Raw genomic sequence first — 10,872 nt, 5'->3', positions numbered from 1 at the left:
ATTCTCAACCGAGTTCCATCCAAGGCCGTGATAAAGACACCATATAGGATATGGACTGGGAGAGATGTCCAGGTGTCTTTTATGAGGATTTGGGGTTGTGAGGCTTACGTATGACGTCAAGTCTCAGACAAGTTAGGACCCAAATCTGACAAGTGCTACTTCATTGGATATCGCAAGGAAACTAAGGGATATTACTTCTGTATTCCCAGTCAGCACAAGGTAGTTATGGCAAAAGACTGGGGTCTTTCTAGAAAGGGACTTTGTTTCTAGAAAGACTAGTGGGAGCCCGTTTGATCTTGAAGATGTTCAAGATGCGAACGATAGCACTGAAGCCTCGATGGGAGTTGAACTGGAACCACAAAGTGTTGTGGATGATGTTGTTCCACAAGGAGTTGAGGAACAACAACCAGTTCAAGTAGACATACCTCTTCGCAGATCTGATAGGGTACGTCGTCAGCCAGAGAGATATTCATTTCTCTTGTCTGACCATGATGACATTGTGCTCATAGAGAATGAGCCTACCACCTATCAGGAAGCTGTGATGAGACCAGATTCCGAGATATGGCAGGTGGATGTCAAAACCGCGTTTCTGAAAGGAAACTTGTTTTTTGTAGATCCACCACAGCATACTAGCAGAGTATGCAAGCTGCATAAGCTAGCTTCTCGGAGTTGAAATCTCCGATTTGATGATGCAATCAAACAGTTTGGTTTCATCAAGAACAAAGATGATCCTTGTGTCTACAAGAAGGTAGTTGGGAACACAGTTATCTTCCTCATATTGTATGTGGATGAATACTACTCATTGGGGTAACATCTCTTTGCTTCAGTCTGTGAAGACTTGGCTAGGAAGTTGTTTCTCAATGAAGGACTTAGGTGAAGCATCTCGTATTCTGGGAATACAGATCTATAGAGAAAGATCTAAGAGATTGCTTGGCCTAAGTCAGAGTACATATAATGACAAGGTACTCCTTCGGTTTGCCATGCAGAACTCCAAGAAGGGATTTCTGCCTATGTCACATGGCGTGAGTCTTTCGAAGACTCAAGGTCCTTCTTCTAGAGAGGAGAGAGACCGCATGGATCAGATCCCTTATGCCTCAGCCATAGGGTCTATCATGTACGCCATGCTATGTACTCGACCTGATGTCTCGTATGCTTTGAGCATGACGAGCAGATACCAGTCAGATCCAGGTGAAAGTCACTGGATAGTGGTCAAGAATATTCTTAAGTACTTATGAAGGACTAAAGAATATTTCTTGATATATGGAGGCAATGATGAGCTAACTGTAAAGGGTTACAGTGATGCCAGCTTCCAGACCGATCAGGATGATTAAAGATCACTGTCGTGTTTTGCTTGAATGGTAGTGCTATGAGCTGGCAGAGTTCACAGCAGTTCTACAACGTTTCCATCTCATTCGAGAGATTATCGATAGAGGAGATGTGAAGATTTGCAGAGTATCTATAGAAGCTAACATCGCAGATCCCTTGACCAAGGCTTTGGCACAGAGAAAGCATGATGGTCACACTAGGTCATTAGGCCTTAGAGCCTATACTGATTGGCACTAGTGCTAGTGGGAGATTGTTAGTTAGAGCCCTAGAGCCAATCATTTGATGATTGTATGGACTCATTGTATCATATTCTTGTATACTAATAAAGGCATTTGTTTGGTTATTATACTTATTTGTATTAGAGCCAAATAAACTAAGTATAATAGCGTCCTTGAGTAGAAGGTTCATACCTATATCAATCGATTAGTTGAATCAATAGTTAGATGATATAGGGAACACTACTCTAAATCATTCCTAGTCGAGTATTAACATTCAGGGACAATGTTAATGCAATAAGACTAGCATGTAGGTCAGCTCGATGACTTGATCTCACAAGTCATGGATATAGAGATATCAAGCTGACACATGGGTATACATTGGAGAATGTATACTGAATGACCCGCCATGAGAAAGTATCATGGATCATTATATGAGTGTCATATACTTTCTCATGTGACTATTAGTATGACTATTAGTCCTTAGCCCTGAAGTTACCATGGATCCCTACATAAGGAGTTATGTACTTTGGTTTCGTCAAACGTCACCCGTAACTGGGTGGACTATAAAGGCGATTACTGGGTATATAACGAATTATGTAGAGGGATGTGAGTGATGTAGATGGGATCTACCCCTCCCATATGATGGGAGCGACATCGGTATTCTTGATAGAGTGAGACCACTAAGTGCATGGCCATGCCCAAATGAGTCAACATTAGATGTTGAGCTCATTTGATCGAGTGAGTCTACTTGGAGTTCAAGATTTAGATTGATTAGAGGATGACACGGTCTATGCCTCACATTGATCAATCTAGATGTCTAGGATAGAAGGACAATGTCACATATTGTGAGGAGTCACAATTAGTAGTCACAAGGTGATGTTGGATCTCAACATTCTTGTAACTTGGGTAGTAATGATGTGTTGCTAGATACCGCTCATTACTTATGCTCCTAAATGGGTTTAGGGAATTGCCAACGTTACAAGAACCTATAGGCTCACACACTAAGGACAATTAGATGGATATTTGGTTCATACGATGAACGAAGAGGATTAGATTCATTTGATGAATCAAATTGGATTAAGAGTAATCCAAATTGGGCTACTTGAGTTAGACTCAAGTTGATTCATGTATTTAATGAGTGTAATTTAGATTATGACTCATTAGATCAATTTAATTTAATGAATTAGATTCATTATATTAAGTTGGCTTGAATCAAATGGTTAGATTAGATCAACCATGAGAGAGATTGAGTCAAGTTTGACTTGACTAGAGAGGAAGAGGAAGAGTCAAGTTTGACTTGACTCTTTGCCACATCATGAGTGAGGTGGCAAGATGTGGACCAATAGTGTTGCTCCACATCATCTTGCTTTGCCACCTCTTGGAGGTTACAAGCCTCCATTGCATTTAATGTGAGTTAGCCACATTAAATGAGTGGAGGTTACTCATTTGCCACATCATTGTGAAGTGGCAAGATGTGGACCAATGGTAATGGTCCACATCTTCATGATGTGCCACATCATAGGAGTTACAAAACACCTCTTAATGGCTTCACATTAATTGTGATTAATGTGGAATGGGAGTTACACTCCATGGAGTGGCCGGCCACACAAAAGTTGTGAATGAAATTTGATTTTTTTTTTCAAGGCATTATTCACTCCTTTCTTCTTCCTCAAGCTCTCCCTCTCCCTCTCCTCCTTGCTTGGCCGAATCTTACCAAGGTGCTAGCACACCTTTGTGTGAGGTTTTCTCCACCTACGTATCCGTGTGGATACTTCTAGAGGACCGACGCTTGACGGTCTAGAGATCCGGCAATTCCTTGGATGAGCGGGAACGCGAAAGGGCATGCTTCAAGGTATACTTCTTAACACATAGATCTAGGAGTAGATCTAAAGTTTTTAAAACCTCGTACTCATAATTTTCGTTTGGTTTTCCTTGCACGGATCCGTCGGCTTTGGGTGATTCGGGGTTTCCGCGATGCGAAAAGCATTTTTCGCGGTCCGAAAAACCCAACAATCGGATGGTCAACCTAAGGTCAACAGCTTCTCAAGCTCCTTCCTTTGACCACCTCGTGTTGCTCGTGCCCTCCTCGTAACTCCGTCTCGAGTGGACCTTCCACAGCTCCAATTTTGTACATTACAATTTTGAAACTCGAGTTACATTCAAGTCTAAATCTAATTTACAATAAGAATAAAAAGAAAGGCACGACGCGCAGGTCGCGAAAAATAAAAATACAACACGCACATCACATCACGCACGCAAGTCGTATTATGAATTACAACACGAATAATCCAATCAAATTGGGTCTTTGGGCCATGACTATCACAAAAATAATATATAATTCAAAATTATATATTTATATAATTTTCTGTAATTTTTTCTATAATTTTTACAATTTTTACGAGTACAATTTCCCGGCGGTTCCGTTTTGCGGGGTTCGGGCGCAATCGCGGAACGAATCCCCTTGCTGGGCCAGGGGAAGCGCCCCTACCCGTGATCTAACCATCGCGAGGGTTCCATTGTGATCTAACAGCGCCTTATCCCGCTGTCCCAAAAAGTTTTTGGGGCGAAACTTGGCCGTTTTGGAAAATTCTTCTCGGTAGTCGAAGCCTACAAGTGTCGAAACACTTGTGCTTCGCTTCTACGAGAAAAATACACATAAAAACTATAAAAATCCTAAATTTACAGAATATTACAGAACTGAAAAGTTTTCATAAAACACAAAATAAACTCATACTCGTCTTTGCACGTGGCTCTGATACCACTGTTGGGTTTTTCGGGCCGCGAAAACCGCTTTTCGCGTCGCGAAAACCGCTTTTCGCGTCGCGGAAACCCCGAAAGCCCCAGCCACCGGATCTCGTGCAAAGAAAATCATACGAAAAATTGAGTACGTGTTTAATACTCCGATCTACAGTAGATCTATAAAAGAAAACTTTTATACCTTCGATGCGTGCCCTTTTCGTAATTCCGCAAGTCCAAGGTACGTTGGATCTCGAAGTTGTCAACGTAGACAACTCTCTAGTGATATCCACACGAACAAGGTATGTTCTCTAACACACAAAGATGGAGAAGAGAGTACCCCAAGTGTGCTAGCACTTTCTAGGGCTCTCGGATAAGATTTGGAAGAGAGAAAAGAGAGAAAGCGAAAAGGAATCTTATACACTCACTAGTAGTATCCTCCTTTGTGACCTTCACTTTCTCTATTCTCTTGGAACACAACTCACATATCTTCACCCTCCATGAAACCCCACTGCAACAGTAGTAAGGAGGAGGAAGAAGCTAAGGAAGAAGATGAAGCATTAACACACATCAATTTCCACAAAACAAAACCTCCTTTTGCTTTAGTGTGGCCGGCCACACCATTGTAACCTCCCCATTTAATGTGGCCGGCCACACCATTGTAACCTCCCCATTTAATGTGGCTGGCCACATTAAATGGAATGGAGGTGTAACCTCCATGAGGTGGCACACCTCATGAGGTGGAGATGATGTGGCTGCCATGTAGGATGAGTCATCCTCCATGAAGTGGCAATACATCAAGTCAAACTTGATGTTTCAACTTCCCATTTGGTCAAGTCAAAATTGACCAATTTTTCTTCCTTGTTGAGTTGAATCCAACCTTTGACTCAAGTCAATTTCAATCTAATGAATCTCAATTCATTAATATAAATTGACTCAATGAATCAAATTTAAATTAAACTCATTCAACAATTGAATCTAATTGAGTCTAACTCAATAAGTCTAATTTAAATCAATCTGAATCCAATTGGTTCATCATATGAACCTAATCTCCATCCACTTGTTCTTTGTGTGTGACCCAATAGGTTCTTGTAACGTTGGCAATGTTTCTAAACTCCTTTAAAAACATAAGCAATGAGCGGCATCTAGCAATACATCATTGCTACCCAAGTTACAAGAAATGTTGAGATCCAACATCATCTTGTGACTTCTAATTGTGACTCTTCACAATATATGAAAAGTGTCCTTCTATCCTAGACATCTAGATTGATAAATGTGAGGCATAGACCGTGTCATCCTCTGACCAATCTAAATCTTGAACTCCAAGTAGACTCACTAAATCAAATGAGCTCAATATCCTATATTGACTCATTTGGGTATGGCCATGCACTTCGTGGTCTCACTCTATCAAGAATACCGATGTCTCTCCCATCATATAGGAGGGATAGATCTCATCTACATCACTCACATCCCTCTGCATAATTCATTACATATCCAGTAATCGCCTTTATAGTCCACCCAGTTACGGGTGACGTTTGACGAAACCAAAGTACATAACTCCTTATGTAGGGAACCATGGTGACTTCAGGTCTAAGAACTAGTAGTCATACTAATAGTCACATGAGAAAGTATACGACACTCATGTAACGATCCATGATACTTTCTCATGGCGGGTCATTCAGTATACATTCTCTAATGCATACCCATGTGTCAACTTGATATCTCTATATCCATGACTTGTGAGATCAAGTCATCGAGTTGACTTACATGCTAGTCTTATTGCATTAACATTGTCCCTGAATGTTAATACTCAACTAGGAATGATTTAGAGTAGTGTTCCCTATATCATCTCACAATCGGTTCAACTAACCGATTGATATAGGTAAGAACCTTCTACTCAAGGACGTTACTATACTTAGTTTATTTGTCACCAATACAAGTAAGTATAATAACCAAATGCATTTATTTATATAAAATATGATACAAAAAGTCCAAAATACAATCATCAAATGATTGGCTCTAGGGCTCTAGCTGACACTAACTTATTACAAATAGAATAAGGAATGAGGCTAACTCTTGCCCCCAAATCACAAAAAGCTTTTTCAATAAATTCAGTTCATATATTGCAAGGAATATAAAATCTTCCAGGGTCCTTCAACTTTGGGGAAGTGTTCTTTCCCAAAAGAGCGCTGCATTCTTCTGTAAGCGCAATGGTCTCAATATCTCCTTTCCTCCTCTTATTTGACATGATGTTCTTCAAGAATTTGGCAAACTTGGGCATCTGAAGGATTGCATCAATGAGTGGTACTTCAACACATATTTCTTTCACCTTCTCCAAGAATTTGTCAAACTCTTCATTTTTCTTTAACATAATCAATCTTTGAGGAAAAGGGACCGTTATACTTTGATGGTTAGTGGAAGAGTCTCTTCAACCTCAGTGGTACTCTCCTCATCAACTTGAATCTGATTTGGTGATGGAGGAGAGAGCTCTTCTTCATTGTGCATCGCATTTGGAGCAGTCACTTGGGGATCTCCCAAGGTCCGTCCGGTCCTAAGCTCAATTCTATTACAGTGCTCCATGGAATTAACATCAGGCTTTCCAAGTAATTGTCCTGGTGCTCTAGAAGATGAGGAAGCTAGTTGGGCAATCTGACTTTCCAAAATCTTTTGATGTCTATCAGAATTATCCATCCTCTGAGTAAGCTTCAAAATGTCTTTTTTTCATTTCGTTCTGAGCTTGTTTCATTTCATTCTGACTGGACATAATTTCTTCAAACATCTTTTCAATTTTGGACATAGGAAAGCCTTGAGAAGATTGTTGCTGAAAATTTTGTTGCCCGAATTGAAAATTAGGCCTTGCCCCCATGGATGGTCCTTGATCTTGGTTATTTCTATAAGAGAAATTTGGATGACTCTTCCATCCAAGGTTGTAGGTATTTGAGTAGGGGTTGTTTTGCCTCTGATTGAAACTCATGATTGCATCACATTGTTTTAATTGATTGATTTGTGCAGTTATAGCCCCCAATGGACATGAGTCACTTAGATGTTCAGAACTTCCACATACTTCACAAGAAGCAACATTGGCACTGGCTGTACTTGAGCTAGCTCCCATATTCTTAAATTTTTTTGTAAGATCATCCAGTTTTGCAGCCAACAAAGTCACTGCATCAACATCAAATTTTCCTGATGCTTTTGTTGTTGGGTTCATACAAGAATAGCCACCACTTCTTTCATTAGCCCATTGATGGTGGTTTTGTGCTACGCTCTCAATTATCTCCTCGACTTCATCTAAACTCTTGTTCATAAGTGGCCCTCCAGCAGCTGAATCAAGGGACACTTTTGTGTGATAGTTGATGTCGTTATAAAACGTGTGTAGCACTAACCATCTTTCCAAACCATGGTGTGGGCATTGTCTAAGCATGCTATTGTATCTATCCCATGCTTCAAATAAAGATTCTGAGTCCACTTGTTTGAAACTTGCAATAAGATTCCTCATATGAGCTGTTTTACTAGGGGGATAGAATTTGTCAAGAAATTACTTCTCGCATTGCTCCCATGTGGTGATGCTATTTGGAGCCAAAGAATTCAACCATTGCTTGGCTCTATCTCTCAAAGAAAACCCAAACAATAGTAGACGCACTGCCTCTGAAGGAACACCATTCATTTTCATTGTACCGCATATTTCATAGAAGACCTCCAAGTATTGATTTGGGTCTTCATGCGGTCCTCCACCAAACTGATTTTGCTGCACCATAGATATGATTGCAGGTTTGATCTCAAAATTATTTGCCTCAACTGAAGGCCTTGAAATACTAGATCGAAAACCCCTAGCATAAGGTGTTGCATAATCCTTCAGTGGTCTGTTCGCCATAATAGAATGTTCTTGTTCTTCTTGTTGTCTTTGCAGAATTTTTCTTCTATGAAATGTTCTATCTATCTCAAGGTCTAGAGGAATAAGTTCTTCAACAAAGTTAGATCTTCGCATACACAAGAACAAGATGGCAAGATATGTTTACAAAAGAAAGAGACAGAGAAAGAGTAAATCAAAAGAAAACAGAGAAAAGTTAGATAAAGAATGTTAGAATCAAAAATGCAGAATTAGAATCACAACAGAAAGAAATTGACAAGAATGTTATACAAGAAATGAAAAACTTATAAAAACATAATTCTAACAATTAGTTACAACTATGCAAATGAAAAGAAAATTTATGTCTAGTCTAACTCAATTTATAATTCCTAATGTTATAGCGTAGTCCCCGGCAACAGCGCCAAAAACTTGTTGACCTTCGCAAGTGTATGGAAATGTCGCAAGTAATATAAAAGATTATCATATCCACAGGGACTGGAATAAGCACTAGAAATGTTTCAACATGAGTTAGCTAAACAACTAATCAATTGGTTTCCAAAAGCTAAATGTAACTAATGAAAAGTAAACATAGAAATGAAAGATCAACAAACAAGATTATGGGCTATGATAAAGGAATGTTCTAGGAATTTTGGTTTCTTTGTATGATTCCTCAATGTAAGTGATCTACCAAATCCTATTTCTCAATTGTCCAACATTTATAGAAGGTTGCCGGTTCTCTCTTGTAATAGACAACCGGCCTAGGATATAAATCTATACCTAAATGTGATCAATTAGATATGAACTTATGTTGTACTTACACGGGCATGCTCCTGTCACGAAGATCCCTTGGATAATCAACACAAAGATCATACTTCTCAACCCATAAGATATAAAGATTAATCCCTAAATCTATCCTACCCTCTTGAATCATCCTATTTTTCCCTAAATCTTATCCCTCAAACGTCCTTACACGGGCTTGCACCTTTCGCGTGCTTCCCTCGGAAAATCGAGTGGGAGATAATCTCTACAAGATCCATAGGACATTCAAACAATCAATCTAAAGTGAGAATTAGGTCCATATCACAATAATTCATTCAAGATTGAATTGATACAAACAAGACAATATCATAGAAACATGGAAATGGCATATCCACAAGAGTTTACATCAATTCATCATATAAATACTCCCTCCATCCTAAAACAAAGAGATCTACTCCATGAATCGAAGAGAGAAATATGAAAATACAAAGATTACAATCATTTCATTGATCCCAATCCAAGAAGAGGAGAGAAAGAAAACTTATCTAAGATGAAGCTTGGTCTTCGGATCCAACCCATGCTCCCGAAGTCGAATCCGTTGAAGATCCTCCTTTAGATCGCCCAGAAATCCTCCCAAGATTGGAAGGAAAGACCCAAATCTCGCTCTCACCCAAGAGGGAGAAGATCCCCTTTCAAATCAAGAAGAAGAGCATATATAGAGGTGAGTTTTGGGCGCCACACGGCCCCGTCGCACGGCCGTGTGAGGTTCACACGACCTGCTCCACTCTCTTCTCTACTGACCTCACACGGTCATGTGAGGTACACAGCCTTGTCTTGCCTCTATCAACGCCCTCTTTGCACGGCCATGTAGATCCACACGGTCTGCACTGCCTTCACCTCTGGAAACCTAACACGGTCGTGTGGTGCACATGGCCAAAACCCTCCTGCTGTCTAGAAACCTCACACGACCGTGTAGTGCACACGGTCAAGGCTTCTCTTGTCTCCGGAAAACTGACATGGTCGTGTGGTGTACACGGCCAAGACTTCCTTGGGCTTCAAAACTTGGCACGACCGTGTGAGGTTCACACGGCCATGCCATCTTCCTTCTCTGGTGTAGCTACACGACCTCCCATCCTTACACGGCCTGGGCAACCCCCTATGGTAGGGCCGTGTAGGGTTCAATTGTCATGGATTCCTCCATCGCTTTGCTTGCAGATTTGGCCTCAAACATGCATCTTTCACCAGATTCGACTCCTGCGTACAAAAAATGAACAAAAGAAGATCTTCGAACAATGAGAGTAAATATGCTAAAAAGGCAAGCTGAAAGTACAAAAATGCATAGATCAAGCATGCTCAAAATATGTAAATGTGCGTCAAAACATGCTAATAAGTGTATACAATCTACGCACATCAGTAAGTAAACACATTGAGCGCAAGTACCAGTTAATACGAGACATCGTAAAACAAGGAGAAGTTGTTGTCGCCAAGATTGCATCAGCAGATAACCTGGATCCTTTAACTTAGGTCCTTCAGGTGAGAGCTTTTGATGGGCATGTTGAGGGGATATGAATTAGATGTATGGTAGCATATATGCCAGCATAGTCTTTAAGTATAAGTAGGAGATTGTTATGATCTATACTAAAAGTCTAGCTTTTTGTATGAACATTTATTTTGAAATGAGAATCACATTGGTCAAATGTCTCAATTAAGTTAAATGCAGTTGTCCATTTAATTTATATTGTAGATAACATGGTGTGTGGTGTCACACAGAAGATCATGTTATCAGCTCCTTATAAATTATAAATAGTAGCTCAAAACCAAGATGGATTGGGACAAGCCATTGGAATGGTTGTAGTGTAATTTGGTATTAGTTTATCTTGACTATAAAATTACACTAGTACACTATATGTGTATTGAGCAGGACCATTTGAGGTTATTTTTTTTTATACTGACTGCATAAAAGAACATAACCTCTGTTACTATGGA

General features: G+C 40.0%; 1 non-coding gene across 1 annotated transcript; it reads left to right on the top strand.

Annotated features, from left to right (window-relative positions):
- Window positions 1–7,672: 7,672 nt before the first annotated feature.
- On the top strand, window positions 7,673–7,778 carry LOC122028409. The gene has a single exon (XR_006124795.1). It is a non-coding gene; the product is annotated as a small nucleolar RNA R71 (small nucleolar RNA).
- The last annotated feature ends 3,094 nt before the right edge of the window (window positions 7,779–10,872 follow it).

Source organism: Zingiber officinale, chromosome 10A (assembly GCF_018446385.1).
Source record: "Zingiber officinale cultivar Zhangliang chromosome 10A, Zo_v1.1, whole genome shotgun sequence".
NCBI classification, from domain to species: Eukaryota; Viridiplantae; Streptophyta; class Magnoliopsida; order Zingiberales; family Zingiberaceae; genus Zingiber; species Zingiber officinale.
Note: the sequence above shows the minus strand (reverse complement) of the source record. Positions and strands in the feature narration are given on the sequence as shown.